Source organism: Nipponia nippon, unplaced genomic scaffold (genome assembly GCF_047370975.1).
Source record: "Nipponia nippon isolate SJK-2023a ecotype South Korea unplaced genomic scaffold, ASM4737097v1 scaffold_10, whole genome shotgun sequence".
Taxonomy (NCBI): Eukaryota; Metazoa; Chordata; class Aves; order Pelecaniformes; family Threskiornithidae; genus Nipponia; species Nipponia nippon.
Window position 1 is genome coordinate 36,888,487 of NW_028262291.1, and position 18,245 is coordinate 36,906,731.

The window sequence follows — 18,245 nt, forward strand, 5'->3', positions numbered from 1 at the left end:
TATTTGAAGTATATTCTTCCGAACCAGCAGATAACTTGTTTTCAGCTGCAGTGACACAGACATATAGGCAGGTATATTAAACAGTACATAGTCCATCACCAGTCTGGGTGGACTGGCAGAACATTTCAGAGCTCATTCCTGCCTGGACCTCTGCAACTGCAAGCCCTTCCCCTTTGTCATTATTCCACTGATGAGCCACTGTGTAAGCAGATATGTCTATTTGCTTCATACTAATGATAACAGAGGGGCATGAAAAACCAACAGAATAATGTGAAAATCATTGGAAGAAAGAAAAAAACACATTTTTAAAAATTATTGGATTGCAACATAATACTAAACTCATTGTTCCAGACATATCGGTAACAATTATTTTTTCCCAATCCCATTTGAGTTCCTTCTTTTGTCTTAGCACAAGAATGCATCTGCAAAAAGAAGGAAAGACAACAAATATAAGCACTATTTTGAGACATCATAATATTAAACTACATAGCTGTTCAAGCTAACTACCTATGTTCACTGGCCTACCCTCCAGTGGTTCTTATTTCAGTCAACTGATTTGACCTGGTAACTGTTGAAGTTAGTTGTCACTAGATTTGATTCATTATACTATTTTTGGGATAGCCTAATATTCACATTCACATTGGGATAGTCAAACTCTTACATTCATTGTTAGCAAGCAATTATTGGACTATTTGTGGAAGCTTGTGAACATCTATGTGTGTAGGAAAATATCTATTGTATGACTACCTGTGTCCTTTCCACTGACTTGGAAAAATTTTTTTAGAGAAGGACTTTTTGTGCTTCCTTCTGGTCTGAGATCCAAGACCATGGCAGCAGCTGTACGTCAAGGGAATGCTCTGTGAGCACACAGAAAGAAGTAAGAACTTGGAAAGAATGATAGGACACTAGATATATATTTCTTGTGTTAAAGCTACAGGTCATAAAACTTGAAAGCTACAACAGAAGCAAAACAAAAAAGAAGGTGAAAAAAGTATACTTAGCTTTTTCTAACTTGTTTCCTAGTTCTACATATTTCGCCTCATTCAACTGCCATTAAAGGCAATTAAAAGACTCATGAGAAATTCAATTAAATCGATCATCAAAGATCTAGCCCTTTATAAGCCTATTCTGTTCAGCATATTTATTCCAGAGAGTCATATTTCAAACTGTTAATATAACATGACCACGTTTGTGTTTAAAAATACCCTTACTTGTTCTTAACACAGGTGTAATATAGAGACATAGGGACAGGTGCAAATATCTCTACCTGAAGATGAAAGACAAAGCTTGCTTTACCCATTCTGATGGAACAACATTTGCAATTCAGGATTATGGATATGGTTGTACTTATGCTCTGCCTTAGAACATTGCACACACATCTCAATTCCCAGTTTAATAACGGTTTTCCCATGCAGTCTTGTACTTAGATTAAATCTCTTCAAACAGATGCAACTCATTCTGTTTTAAGCTACTGCATGGCAGCACACTGGAGAGTGATGGGGCCTGGCAGGTTTGTGTACATACTAGTAACATATCCAAACATGCATGTAACGTACCATTCACGCAAAGCTGCGCAGGTCTGATCCTGAACTCACAAATCCAACTTAGTCAACTCTAGTGAGCTCACTGGCCTGAACATAAGGCCAGGCCAATGCAGCCGGGCTGTACCTAGAATTGAACCGGCGCGTCCTCACAGCATTGCACTGTTCAGAGGGGGATTACTTGCCACGGTGGTGGGTAATGACGTGCCATGCTCCATTTCTGAGCGCATCCATTTCCTCATCACCAGGTGCCATCATTCTTCATGTGAGGACAGTGCTGCTGCCACTCAGTAAATACATAGGGAAGAAAGCTACACATGGGCAGTCATCTGGCAGTATAAGCAATCCTGAACACTGAACAAAAGAAATGAGCCAAACAGCCATTTGGTATTTGAACAAAGGACTGCTTGTTATCTGGGTGGTTTTGGACAGTGAATACTAAATTGTCCCTAAAATATTTTAATGAGTCAAATCTGGTGCCAAGAAACTTTGAGTTAATAGCCAAAAGTCAGTTACCTAAACCCTTATGTACATAAGTTTTACACGTTTTATTTATGGAAATCCTGATTACACTGAGCAAATCCTTATTTTTATGCAAAAAAAACCCAGGCATGTGGTAGCACGCATGTAAACCGATCTATGCCTGAAAGTTTGAATCAAAAAAAATGGCTAAAGGATAAAGTGAGAGAAAAGATTTGGCAAAATTTTGAAGTCATATGCAGCAGGTAAACTCCCAAAGAACAACAAAAACTCCTCACAATAGAAACCAAGGAAAAGGTAGCATTAAAACTACTTAACCTGCAGCAATATTGTCAGGGATGTCACCCACAAGTACTGATTTGGCTGTGACAAACAAGGTTGTCTTTACATTCTGCTACCAACAATGTCTAGTCGCTTTAACTGTGGAGAGGCAGACACCCTTCCTCATGACAGGACTATAATACTTCCCTTAATTTAACATGCCTGAAGACAAATCTTCAGGCTAACACTAACTTTTGGTACCTTTAAAGCAACTACACCTTCATTGACTATAAAGAAGTAGGAAAAAGGCCTATTTGCTATTGTATTTATTACAAGGTGAAATGAAACAAGCACAAAGTTAAAAAACAAACACGCCATAAATAGCAACACCATTCTCAACCCTAACTCTGGGAGCTAACAGTGGGGACAGAAAACCTTCAGGATACTTCCCCAGGAGACAGAGAAATAAGCTCGTTGCCCAGCAGGTTCTTAATGGTGACTTGACTCTGTAGCTGCTTTCCTGCTCTCCAATCTCCCAATTTTACAGGGTGCAAAACCAGTCTGAAAGTCTTCGTTTTCTCTTTCTAACATATTTTTTCTCCTTGCCTCTTACCAGCAAACAAATCCTGTCTAGCTTCTTGATTTTATGAAAGCACTTTAACTGAGCGTAAGAGACGTGATAGTTCCACCGAAGCATGGTAAGATTTAGCAAATGATCAATAAATACTTACATATCTACACAGTGGCTGCAACAATGTACTGCTTTTTCAGTCTGAATTTAAACCTCTTTTCCGAGCTCTAAAGATGGACCACATAACAGAGGATCCAGGCAAACCTCTCCTTCAATCCTTTTTAGTATGACAAATCCTCTGAAGACCGAGTTCTTTCTTGAATCAGCAGGGATTCACAGATACTTTTCTCTCTTCCCAGGCTTCAATCTTTCCAACCTAACCTACGCTTTTCACCATTTTTCTGTGTTTGAAATAAATCTTTAGCAGCTCTAGTCTGGCGAAGGGAAAGGGGAAAGGAAAAGACTAGGAAAGAGTAACTCTTAATTTCTTATCTGACTGATTTTGCAATTAGTACAAACCAGTTGCAAGACTTCTGAAGAGACGGGCACCAATTCCCTTCACAGGCCCGCAACAAGGCCTACTCATTCCATTACACCATTAAGGTTGCATGCAAAAGGACAGATATGGATGAAGCAGGGAAGTTGATTTGTAATCCACAGAAACACTCAGGAATAAGAGCTCAAACAAGTGCAAAATGGACTACTACTTTCTAAGTGTCCTCTGGGATTCTCCGTGTCTGTTCCTCTTCTGTCTTTCAGAGTTCCTTTGATGATCTAGGTACACTTCTAGGCTTCTTCAATACAGCACATGCTACGTCACTCTTCTTCTTACTCATGAAATATACTGAGCACAATAAAAGTGACTTAATGGATTTCTAAATGTGGGAATATAAAACAAGCAATATCTGTTTTACACTCTAATTCCGTAGAAAACCTGATTCCATTCAGAATGTTTACAAAACATCTCCTGTGTCCAAAGTTTAGTAATTATTTAAATATCTTGGGACATATCTTCATGACTCTGCACTGCAAGTGAACAAGAATCATGAGATATTTCTTTGAGCAACCTAGTACATTAGATGTCACAGCACACCACCACACAGCGCCAATAGCCCAGCTCCCAAAACCAAAATGGCAGCTTTAATGTAGCACTGCTGTCAGGCTAATCAATCCTGTCCACCACTGTACTACTTCAGGTGCAAAACTGTGCTCAAATGTCTATACTTCTTTAAGTTCTGGAGCTGGCATAGTCTGTGGGAGCTTAGGGGTCTCTGGATAATGGCTCAATGAGTTGAGCAGTTGTTCTCCAGATGGCTGCAAATAAATTAGACTTGAAGTGTACAAGGGAGCAGGGAAAATGGATAGAGGACAAGATGGGAGTGAAAGTCCTCAACGCTGAAAAATAGAGGAAAAGAGAAAAAAGGGAAATGTGAACCTAAGAAGAGGAGAGAGAAGGAAGAGAACAAAGGTGACTGCAGCAGTACCCGGATATGTCAGCTTTGTTTCAACAGGGAAAATTGTAGCACACAAGGCATGATTCTCCCTATTTCTGTGCCTGTTCCACTGGAGGACCCACATACAAGAACTCTTCCTCTTCTGTGGTTGCCTTCCTCTCTCTTCCCTCCTCTTCCACCTCTTTTTTAATTGTTAGCTTTTTGGGCCAGCATCTGGATATTAAAAGTGACTTGCAGAATACTTGGAACCCGACCATGATGTGTCTATATGAGATCAGGACTAAAATAAACAAATGAAATAAATAAAAAGGTCCAACACTTATCTTTGGATAAAAATGTTCTAAAACAACCATAAGTGACATTTTACTGTATCCAACAAGTGATGGGTTGACCCAAAAAATCTAGTTAAGTAATGTGCCTTTTTCAAATTTCAATTTTGCAATTAAAAGAATAAAGTTCTCTTATCACTAGGATATATTTAATGTTAGAAGTTCATACTGAGACAGTTTAAGTAAATTTTAAAGGCCAATAAACTCTCAGTTTCCTGCGTGTATCACAATTACAAAAAACTTCTTGCTACATAATTTTGTGAAGATTTATTGAAGAAATAGCTAAGAGCGTGTAACAATCCTTAAAATGTCTCACATAGTACATGTGGGGCTAGCATTGCCTCATACAGTATTTCCTGCCCCGTGCACACCAAGGACAGAACGGCACAGAAGAGAAGCAGAGGTGGGATGTGAGGACTGGTTAACAAGTCCAGACAGTGCTTCTGCCACTCAACAACAAAAAAGGACAGTCCGATCAGGGAGCCCGGCATTCCCCGAGCCCATTGGCTGGTCCGAGTCACTCGTTCTCTGGAGAAGAAGCCATGATCTGCTTCCTGCCTACCTTCCTGATACCCATAGTTACAAAAGTCTTCACACACCCGGATATTAATTTTAGCCCAATATTGGTGAATTCCTGGATTTGTTATTGTGACAACCCAGATAATTGTACTATTTATCTGTATTTGTTACTGTACTGTTATTTAGAGATAAACTGTTTATCCCTAAAGATGGTCTGGTATCTGTTACCCTATCCCAAACTTGTAAAAGCTTGGCAGGGCCACCTTAAGCCCTTACAGTACAATACATATGGTGCTAGATATAGGCTGTGATTTTGGTCCATTTATTTATGGTCCTATATTCTTGCTTTGAAAGGAGAGTGTATGGTCAGTAGTGTCAGTGGTCACATTGCGGGGAAAAAAAGGTTTCTGTGCACGGACCTGGTCCCACCTCAAATATGCAAATGCTACTGATGCATTAATTTGCCTATGCATATATGATGAGAGAGTCATTATCATTTCCCTTTGTGAAAGAATGAATCAGTTTAACAGCACACAGATGAATCCAGTACAGTATACATGCAAAAAACCCACCCTTACACTCCTGCTTTTGTCACATATTAATACACTCTGTCCCTGTATACGAACAAATACACCGATGAAGTCTAAACCAGATTATAATACAGCAGCTCCGAAAGTGGAATAGAATATATTTTTTCTCCATAGTGAACAACTTGGATCTTCTTCCCTGAAACTTTATATTGCTTTGGTATTTTATTTGGATAACAGTAACCTTAATATATTTTATATGAGTTCATAACCTGAAGGTTAATTACCATTCACCAGAAATGGGAAGTGTTGTTCAGATAGCTCTATAACTCTATACTATATATAGCAATAACCTGAAGAGTCACTACATAAAAATGGTATTGCAAATGCAAATGGTGTTGTCTTTCTTCAATCTCCAGGATAATACTTAACCTGCTTTCAAAAAAAATGCAATATTTTATGGGAGAAATGTGATTTATATTAATGGAAACTGGATGTAAAATTTGAAGATAATTTGAAGATGCCTATTATTATTTTTGCATCACCTGTAAATGCATTCAGATGTATTTATTATGCTTGGAGGAGTCCGGCTCTCTCTCACAAAGTTAATTTGAATTTTAAAAAAGTAACAGCAGAGATTAATTTAGGCCTCGACGCTTAAGGTTATGTCTCAGAATACAGTTCTAAGTCACTGGGGCTACACCTATACTAGTAATCCCACCAGAGATGGGCCTGAGCTTGAGCGCACACCCATACTCCTTTTCATGGTTTCAGCTCATGTCAATTTACATTCTCCCACCAAAGCCTAGACACAGCTCAGGAGATATGAAAGACCAGGACTGTTCCCCATGGGTAATAAAAATTAGAATACCGTGTTGTGTCCCTTGCCCTCAGGACTGAAAAATGGACCCAGGCTGGGATTCCACCCAGGGCCCACCTACCCAGTTTTCGTTGCAGAGAAACAGCATGAAGTGTTGTTGAAGACCAGAGGAATAAACAAAACCTGAGACAAATTTAAAATGTAATATTACACTAACACAATTAAATTTTCACAAATTTTTGAGTCATGTTCGTCATCAACTTCCTAATGACCAAACAACTTCCTGAACTCAACCTCCCTGAGGCTGCTGCCTGGTGTTATACCATATGCCACTACTAAGAGGAGTCTGGTACCATCAGGTTTGTAACTCCACTTCAAGCAGTCGTAGAGTGCTGTTAGATTGTCCCTCTTCACCAACAGGTTCAGCTCCCTCTACCACACCTAAGACGACACGTTCTCTAGGCCCCTGACCATCTTGGAAGCGCTCTCCTGGACTCACTACAGTTTCTCAGTCCAGAGAGACTGTGGAGGTTATCCAGATTCACTAGACAAAGACATGGTTTACCCAATTTATTGCTGGCATCGGTCCCGCTTTGAGTGAGAGTTTTAACAAAATGACTTCTCAACAACCCTTCCATGACCATATGGTTCACAGTAGATCCAATAATTTACCAATACAAGCCAAAATTACTTCCTTGCTTCTTAGACAAAGCAAGTCAATTATGTAGGTTATAGTAACAAAACCAGATGTCCACTGTGTGTATAGACCACATAAACATTTGGGTACAGAGCAGCAAAGGTTTCTGCCTTTAGTGCTAGTACAAAAATATATTGGAGAGCTGATTTAGTTGATGCCTGAGTATTATCAAACCTCTGAAACTTTTGCATCTTTTTAACAACAATTAATGTATTTATTAATGAAAAGCCAAGCATGTGCCTTGTATCTCTTCAATACACTGCTTTTAATTTAATCTGAAGCGTTCAGAGAATTGAATGAAATAAAGATGTATTTACTGATTTTAAGAACATGAAAATATCATACACATTTCTCTCATATTAGTTTAAGCAATTGTACCTTGTATTATGCAAAAGCAGACAATTATATTTCATGGGTCTTCCTTACTGGGAGACAAAAAAAGAGACAAATACTCCCCCTAACTGTTCAGTAACTTGATGAATATTAAATATCAATATGTACTAAATTCTTCTGAAAGTTGCTTATACTTAACCAATAAACCACATTCTCATAGAAGCAACATTCACATACCTAGAGTTCAGGCTATGCCAGTGTATCTATTGTAAATATTATATTAGACATTGTATTACTATAAATAACTATTTATAGAAGTGCACTACTCAAGTGGAAATCTCTTTTATGTTAAAATATTAAAAAATTGCACTTGAGCCCCATAAAGGATTTTCATTTATGTATAAAATGTTTACAGATTTACAATAAAATATTCATGTAAGCAAAACTTCATTTGTGGTTTAGGAATATTTATCGTGTAAGCTTTTAAATAAATAAATAAATAAATAAATATATAAATAAATGCATGCTTGTAAGCCAAAGATCCAGCTACAACAGTGGTGAGAGCAACAGAAAGATTTACATAGCTGAGTCAGTAAAAGATCTGAAAAATTGCACAAGTGTAAAAGAACAAATTTGTTTATTATACAGACCTTTCTGTTATAGAGCAGCAATGATTGCTCTTCAAAAAAAAGGCACACCCTAATTTTCTATGTGTAACATTTACAATAAAGTCTTTATATAAAACCTATAGAGCAGATTCTGATCTGAGAAGTCAAGATAAAGTCACCCTGGAGCTAAATATTCACAAGTTAGGGTGTGAGAGAACTTTTGCTTCACAGGCAAAAATTTGTAATTTCACTGCTATCTTGTCCTACTCATCTCAATTGCTTGTTTGTTTACATCTTGTTTGTTCATCTTAGATTATAAGTTGGCATGCTAGAAGCTGGGGGGTTTTTTGCTTTTGTTTTCTGCAGGTTCAGTAGCTTGTAAAAAGGGGTTTCTGATTCCTGATTTAGACCTGTAAGTGCTATTTTAGTACCAAAAAAAATGTCATATTTAACTGTATTGTGTCAACATCCCACAGAGTAATAATAGGGGACTGAAGGGGTGAAACAGAGGAAGAAAGCTTCTGAGCAGGCAGTCCCTAACAGGTGAGAAAAGTCAGAAATTGTGAAGAAGGATGGAAGATGTGAGGAAGTTACATAGTAGAGATGCACAAATGGCAAGTCAGAAGGTATACAAGCAAGATCATTTTAAGACAAGAGTAAGGAGGAGCTGGCTTAGATTAAAACATAACTACAGTGAAAGATGTTTTTTCTCAGTGCCTGACAGGAAGGAAAGATGGGCTCTATGACCGGAGTGAAGAAGAGATGCTGATGAGCAGTCATGATCTGATCCTTTTTTAACCTTAAAGGTCTATGGAAGAGCATGAAGACATGGAAAAAAACAACTGACAACTTGTTGCTTTTCTTTTGAAGTTCTAGCAAGATCACTTTCTTTGAGATAAATGTAGACTGCCATCAAAACCACACCTTTTCACAAATAGGTTTTCTGCTTTTTTCACATTACCTCATTAAAAATATATGGCCATTAGACAATTCACAAATATACTAAATGTGAAATAGTGATGAATAACATGTTAAAGTCCTCCTTTTCTTGGCCAGAAGAAAGATGAACTTCCCTGAAAAAAATGGAAATCTATAATGAAATAAAACCTAGGTAACGTTTAGGTGCCTTAATTTCAAAGTAGGTACGAGTGTTGCCCTTTAATAATGTAGAACAAGGTCTTTGAAATCACTAAGACTCCTTTTAGAGGAGCATACTGTGACCCTTTCTTCATAATGTGACCAGGTCCTTGGGTCAGTAATCCTAATGAAGTCAAAGGAACTAAAAATTAATTTAACTTTTTATCAGTATCTTTAGAGGTTTTAGGCACCCATGGTACAGCACCACAGCTTTATGTAGAAAAAGAAGCAAGAGATCACACATTGTAAATTCTTACTCAATACTAAGGCATACATTTGTTTAATTTGGAATGAAAATACCACATAAAGGTTGCTGAATGCTTATTCAATCCAAGTGCAGAAACATGGTGTGTGCCTGTGTGAACAGTGACAATTTCAAATAAATACCCTTTCACAATACTAAACTATTCAGAGAAAACACCCTAATAAAAAAAAAAAAGTCATAATGCATTATTGGTTCTGGTTTACTTGCTAATTTGCAGTGATGCTGTGTTTCTAATTTCTTACATTTCTTTTCTAGTGCCCAAAGATACAGACAAATATCTTGCTTCACACACTGCACTTCTTTTTTTTCTTGATATATATGCAAAGCTCAAGGACCATCCAATAAAGAGCATCCTTTGGTGGCCTTTATCAAGGGTAATAAAGGTCAAGAAAGGCTGTCCTTTACACAGACTGCATCTGAATTTTTTCTAGAATATTAAGGCACATATGAGCTGTCATTCAACCTTGAGGTGCAGTTAAAATAGAAAAATGATGAGAGGTACTTAGTAGCTACTTGTTTTACTAAACTGGTCTGTTTAAAACAGAGCATTGAGTTTCAGTGCAATTAAGGGTCATGTGGCAAAGTGGTATCTCTTAAACTCCATCAGTGAAAGATAATGTCAGACTAGTCACAGTGAACACAAGTTTTATTTTAATTTCTCATAGCACAGAGATCTTGTGGTTATAGACTTAGGATAAAAGGACTCTACAGAAAATACAGAATATCATATTTCAAGCCTAGCAACTAATAATCTCTCTCTTAGGAATCACTGCTTACAGAGATTCAAAGGTTTTGTACATAACGTTGGTATGTGTATCACTTGGAAACTTGCAAAAATACACTGAAAAAACCGACCAAATTATATAAACCCTACTTGGCCAGGTAAAACTCTCAAGCCTATGCAAGTAATACTATCGTTCGGGTCCAGTGAGGTTATAATAGGAATGCCTGGAAGTGCCACATGATTAAACAAAGCAGAAAAAAAAGGTATTTATTCATTTTTTAACTAAAATGCAGTCAACATTCATAACTGTCAGAGTCAGTTACTTCCAGAATAGCACTTGTCACGGTCTGTACAGTGCTTTAGAAACAGGACAGGTTTGATGTGAACTAACAGATCTGCAAAACCACTGTTCAACATAGCATAGTCCAGACACACATTTACCATCTAAGCTCAAGAGGCATTATATCCCCAAAGGATGCGTGGTGCTTACACTGAAATCTGCTTGTGACTGCACAGCTGGGAAGCTTTCACCTTTACCCACTTCTGATCAGGACTGTATCTTTTCATTCATAACATATGATTGTTTTGCCCCCAGATCTCAAGTACTGCATACAGACCAGACTGGTTCGTTATAGATCTGAGCCCAGCTTCCTGCTCTATACAGTCTAAAGCTGGCTTCAAAACTCAGAAGATCTGAAGATGAGATTTACTTATTAACAAGCTATCAGTGGAGACCAGAGTAATTTTACCAGGGATCTTAGAACAACACTCAGTAAATATCATCCACTCCATGCCTGAAGCTACATTATTTGCCATCCTGACCATAGTCTTAAGATCAAAACCCAGTGAAACATGAGTTGCTCAGTGATACCTAAACGACCCTCTTTTTGAGCATATCAGCAGGCAACAATTGCTCAGAAGAGGGTTTTCACTTTCACTGTCTTATCAGCAAGGACTTATCTAGCAGATCACTTGAGCACCTTCCCTGTCATCAACAAAAAGAGCAGTGCCTTTATACCACGCAGCTAAATGATGCAAACATTTGTTCAAATCAGGAAGCGTTGCAGTTAGCTCTTATCTCCGTACAACCCTTTTACTAAAGGCAGGACAGTGAATGCTATTTGTGTTGTTGAAAATATGACCCATTTTACCTTGCAACTTGCCAGCATTATAAACCTCTCAGAATCCTATCCTATAACGATGTTCTTCAGCTGCACATGAAGTAGATATTTGTTTACTTTATGATTTGTTTTACAGTCAAATTTTCATTCAGTTGATTAATAGGTGGGGCAGTCAGACCCCAGGAGCCAGAAATGCCAGAGTTCTCCTCTTGGCCTTGAAACACTTCCTGTAAATACATCCATTTCTCTGGATTTTTATCTCCCTCGAAGGAGTGTTGTGAAGAGTAATTACAATTTGTAAAGTACCTTACAAATGCGAACATAGAAAGAAAACAATCTAGTGAATGAGACATGGGAATAGGGACTAACTTGGGATGAAGATATTCAGTCATCTATCAGAGCCATAAACTTTATCTTAAATAGAAAACAGAACTAGTTAAAAATGGATAAAAGAGATAATTAACAGGTTAAACAGGTTTAATTCAGCAGACATATTTAATGGATGCAATCACAAATTAAGGAATATACATATGTCCACAAATTGGTGTTTGTGATTCCTAGAGACAAAGCCTCTGAGCTCCTAACTATTTCTTATCTGAGTCTCAGTTTTGGCTCTAAAGACTCAAGCAGCATTTTTTCAGCAAGAGGACTTGCTTTTCACTAAACATGCTGAATTTCATATTAATCTTGACTCTCTCTTTCCTGCAATTTTTTAGCTAATAAAGACTGCAATGGCTGTCACCATCCATCCATCCATCCTTCCATCCTTCCATCCTTCCAAGCAGTACATTTTCTCCAACAGTAGAGAAACCCTGTTCTTGATCCCAAGGCAAGCAGAGCTGAGGTGCGAGCTGGGGTAGCAGGTGTGCAGCTATTTTCTTCTTAACGTGTCCAGAAAAAGCACAAACAAGATATTCTTATTCATCCACCAAAGACGACTCTTTTCATTATCCTTTCTATAAACTTCTCTATACCTGCAGAATAGCTGAATTTCCCCACTCACCCCTTTAAATGATCAGTTCTATTATCTAATCTTTATAACATACTTTCCTAGGTTGTTCCGTGACTATTTAATGAGCGCACTGCATTTTAGAAGTACCTTTAGTGGTTTCTGCTCTAAGCTTAAGAACTTCAAAGAAACAAGGATGCAAGCAGGACTGATGTGTATATGGCTAAGTCATGATCCCCCAAAGCCCTGCTCAGCTAATGGAAAAGTCTACAGTATCACAGACTTTGTGGTTAGGATCCTAAAATCAGGACCTGGGTGCCAGATTCACATCTGCACATTTAGGCAGTTTTGAATCATAATGTTTTTATTCATGCAAGCCCAGCTTGGATCCAGAAATTACTGCTTCTCTGACCAAGCTCCCCGAAGGATTTTATTCCATAAGTTTTCTTACAGCTTGACTTAGCCTGACTTGCTTTTATACATCTAATTCTCTTAATATATGCACAATAAAGAAAGCAGCAATGCCTCATTTTTAAGATCTTGGTGGCCGGAGGCTGGGAAGTAGGAGAGCTAGATTTCATTCCCTCTTCTTATGGAGAATGGGATGAATACTTTTCCCTGGGAAGAGACCTGGGTTCTGATCACTCTCAAAGGACTCATGTTTTTGACATTAAATACTAATTAGATGGAATACATTTACTGATTTGAAATCAGTAAAAGTATGGGAAATGCAGGCGCTTAGTACCCCTTCCAATAAAATGACAGAGGATTTTCAGAAATTCTCTCTGTTTTTTCATGTCCGGCTTCAAAAATGGGATTTGCATTCAGTCATACTAACTACCTACCTGTTCCTAATAACCTTGAGCTGAATTGGATAAATGGCTATGAAAAAATCAGGTATAGGATATCTCTGTTGAGACATTTTCTCAACTCAATATCCAAACTTACAGGCTATGTTTGAAAATATCATCCTTCACTTTTCCTCAATTCTTCTGTGCTCTGAGAAATGAAGTAAAATGTTTTGAACTTATAAGAAAGACTGTCAGATCTCCTGAAATAAGAAATGAAAACAACACTAATAAACAGAAAAGCCAAAAGCTAGCAGCACCTTACAAGCTAATAGAAAGGAAAATACAACAAGCAGCACAAAGCCTAAAAATAGCCACCACAGGGCTCCAGTTCCTTGGTTTTATGGAATTTAAAGGTCCAGGCTCCTGAATGCAAGCAGGGGAAAATGATTACGGGGGAAGGACGGACGCAGCCTTCCATACAATAAAAAAACCTTCCTCATCTGAAGGAAGGCTGTTTCTGTATGCTGTATGCAGCGAGGATATCTCAGCACTATAAAAACTGAATTTTAGAAACATGTTAATTCAAATGTTAAAATAGACTGTTGTTAAAGTTTTGAGGACTTTGATGTACCATTTTTTCTTAACAAATTGTCTTAACATATGCATATTGTCTCAAGCTTCCATGCCGAATGCAGTACTTGGAAAACTAATTTGATTTTACTCTACATATCCTACTTAGTATTTGTCCTTCATTCACATTGTAACATTTATTGCTAAGCCATACACCAAGATATTGTAGAAATCTTATTATTGTTATTAGGTAGGGCTCCCTAAGAAGGAAATGTACAAAAAATATATAATAGATTATTGACTCATGTTTAAATTATATTTTCACTTACTAATAATTAATGTAACAGAGTGAGCTGTTGAGTAAAAGGTTATATCTATAAAATTATTTAAAAGGATTAAATTATGCCTAGCAGCTACTAGTGAAAATGCACCCAGCCATGGCTATCTATAGTGCACTTGCACTGGCTCAGGTGGAAATGGCATATTAATGTGGCCCATTTACTTTATGCTATAGACTTCTCTGAAGGAGGAACAGTGAGGCGACTAAGATAAAATACTAATGGAACATAATAAAATGTGGATGTTGATATTGAGAAACTAATGGCAATTTTGCACTTCTGCTGCTGTAAGTGCACTATTATTAATTACTACTATTTTTTATTTCTTCAATTTAGTAAGTATTTTAGTAATGCTGAATAATTCGTGCCTGACAGAGAAAATGTAAAGTGACATTCCATTTAGTAAACACACCCTTATCAGTAAAAAACACTTTTAAATCAATAATCTTTCAACTTCTTTTGCCTTTCTGTAATTTTACTTAATACTCTTTTTATTGTATATCATATATCTTATCAAAGCATCTAAGGACCTGCTGAAGCACAGACGCAACAGTTCCAATATTCAAAACTACATATTAAAAGGTAATAGTTTATACATCTGATTTTTAACCAAATTTGAGTATCTCTTTTCTGATTAATGATTTTCGCTGCTGACTGACCCTTAAATCTTTGCTGAAGTCCGGAATTGAAGTGTACTTATTCCAGAGCTTGCTTCAGGGCTGCAGAACACATGGTAATAACAATGGAAATACTTAAAAAGAATCTATCCTGTGCATTCACTTACCAACAAATCTTTTGATTCTTCTTAATATAGAAACACACAGAAATTTAACAAGTAAAAATACAAGATTTAATTCAAGAATTGCCTGTAATTCTTTCAATTATCACACTTCCCTTCCCCATTTCTTATCATCCCGAAGCTTTATCCATACAGTAATTAAAAATGATTTTCCCCACTCTGTTGACAAGTCTTCAATTTTGGTATGACAACTCTTGTTTTATAATGAGGTGAAAGGATATTACTGGTAAAGAAAAATGGACTTCTCTGCTTGCTAACGACTGTCAAATATTATACTCCTCTGAACATACTGTCTTATTGGGAAAAAAATAGTCATGTGGGGTTCCAAATGTGTGCTGGCATGCTTATTTTTATAATACAAACAGCAATGAATTTCAGGTGACTTTCTCCAAAATTAAAAAGAGAAAAGACTCCTTCTTGTCTCTAATGCTGGCTATTTCTTCCACTAGCTTTTGAGATTTATAAGGAGACATGAACAAAAATCACAAACATGGAATTATCTTTTTGGCATCTTTGCTGCCCTGTTAGGAAAGGGTGGATAAGGTCTGATGAAGGTTATGTCCTGCGTTTTGAAGGCTAAACCTCTAGACTGGAGGTTAAGTGTCCATCTGTGTCATTTACAAAGTACATATGTAAAATCTGGATTGCTTATTTTAAACAGTATTTTCTTGGCTCTAAGTGGTGTTAATTTTCTGTTGCTTCCTTCTCCATTTGGTATGTAAAATCAGCACAACTGTCATCTCACACCAGCAACTCCTTTAGATGACTTGGCTTTATTTCTACAATATATTTAGACCAGTTGCTCACAAAGGCTTTTGTGCCATCTCTAGGTGGCTTAAAAATATTTTAGGTGGTTCTTAAAGTAAAAGGATGAAGGCCAGTTTACAGAATCGCTGGGCTATCCAACCTTCTTAGTGATACCTTCCACTATGGAAAGACCTTCCATCCTCTGGCCTTTGGAAATGCTTAGCTTTAGACGCCGATTCATTTCCTGCAGCTCTTTAAACACAGCCAGCTGTGTGCTGCTGAGGGTCAGTGTTATTTAAGCATTGTTTCAGAGACTTCCTGTCCCTGAATTCTGTAAGAGGGAAAAAGTCCTGTTTTGTTGTTTATTTGTTTTTTTTTTTTTTCTTAGGGGTGTACATTTCTCCCTGAGTAAAAACAAGTCCTTGGGGAAAACGCTTCTGTAAATGACTGATAAGGAGTAGAAAAGGAAGTACAGACTCAAAGCACCTAGTTTTTCAGTCAGTTAAATCTCTCCAAGCCCAGGGCATCAAAGAATCCGAAGTCTAGATATAAGAACAAGCGGAAATTAAATGTATCCTTTGCATAGTTTCATAAGGAAAAAGATGTTCTTATAAGGAACATTAGAGATTATCTGATTCTGTGAGCCTTAATTTATCAGCTGTTTCATTGCCACAGAATACGCAGTGACAATGACAGCAATAAAAGAAAAATCCAAGAGCTTTGAGACCTTGTTTCTCTATTTGCTTTCAATAATAATTCAGGCTTCATGTCAAAATAATGATAAGTATTCCCACAAAGATGAACTATTAGCAATGGGCCTTTGTTTCTTAGTTTCTTATCACATCAAAAAGGGTACGTCTTTAATTGTTTTATTAAATATTCATTTTGGTGGCTGTGAAAATATTAGAAACAAAAATATATTACATAAATTGGCTTATATCTTACTCTGTCTCAAGGCAAATCCAGCCATAAACCACATTCCCCCTTGTTTAATATCTCAGCAGTGTTTACTACTCTTCAACTGCTAGCACAGTGTTTATTCTGTTCATTATACTGTTTTCTGTATCACTGTGGTGTTTATTGTTCTTCTGTGTATTTTTGACCTCTAATGTTTTATCTACAACTCTGCTATTACATTCACTCTTTTGTTAAATATGGATTCCATCCTGCTTGTATATTGCTGAATTTTTCAAAGCTTTAACATAAAACTATCCTAATGTTGATTGACAGCACGAAGTCAGAAGAGTTAAGTAGCCTTGGAAACAGCCTTTGCTCTCTAGCTACAGGGACTTACTTGGACAAACTGTTTCTGCTACCAACTTTTCTAAGCTATTCTGCTGTCTCAGAACAGCAGTATGACTCAGCTGTTGGTTGCAAAATTAATCTTTTCTTGTTTCTTTTCTTGGAGTATGTGTACCTTTTTTCCCCAGGTAAAAAGGATGCTGTCTCTAGAAAGACCCAGTTATGGGCAGATTATGGCTCTGTATAATCCATACAGTGACTTGGACAAGAATATGTTAAGGGGATATGCTATTTGGCAAATGCTCTCATTTCCTCTGATGAAGAAGTCCCATAAGTGCATTATGAAGAGGAAGTTAGCTATTGGGCTGAAATACTCCCTGCTGATTCTTCTGGAGCTGTTCTTTGGCCTGAGGCAGAAAACTCTTCTATGACTCTGCTGAGTGTCCCAGAAATGGTAAAGTCTCCAAATAAGTAATGTATGAATGTATGGTATGTTGAATGTAAACAAGCCACACCAATGTGGTAGAGAAAACCGAAGAGTCTCTTGAAGACCACCAAAGAGAAGTCCATTGCTTAGATCCAACTAGATTAAAGAGTGTGGGATACTTCCAAATGCAGACTGAAGCTTTTAGAGACCTATGTTAGTACTTGTCAGTTGAACAGATCACTGATGCAGACAGACATGAAAAAAGAAACATGGAATATGACATGTTTGCAAAGGTGGAGAGAAGAATAATTCATATGCAGAACTGGTATACTAGTATATTAGTGGTAAAGGGAGTAACTATACTTTCTGACTTCAGATGGTGCCTAAATAGGCAGCCTAACTCTACTCTCTACTCTTTACTCTTTACTCTTTACTCTTTACTCTTCACTCTTTACTCTTTACTCTTTACTCTTTACTCTTTACTCTTTAACCTTTTAGAGAGTTCAGGCATGGAAATTACACATTTATGACACTTACGGTTAAATGGCAATTCTTCCACATGAATGACAAAGTTAGAATAAAAAATAGTATCAGAAAATATGAAAAGAAAGTGAAGCAAACAACATTTTGTGTGCAAGTCAAGAATTACATCCATGTCATAGGCATCTACATGAGTAACACTATTTCTTCCCCTTTCAAATAACTCAGAAAGTCAGGTTATTGCCAGAAGTATCCAGAAAAAAACACCAAACAACAAAACATGAAAAGCAGGACTTCAGATTTGTAGGATATTTCATATTTGCATTTCTTCTGAACCTATCTAAAACCAGTTATTAAATTTCCTATAAATCTGTAAGTTACTAATCTTTTACAGTCACTCCAAGTAAACTATATTTTGTCCTGAGACTCAGTGTTTCTAAAGCTAAGTCTATATTAGCTACATGGTTCAGAATAACCGTGAGTTTTGAAGTTAAACTTCTGCTTATGTAAATCCC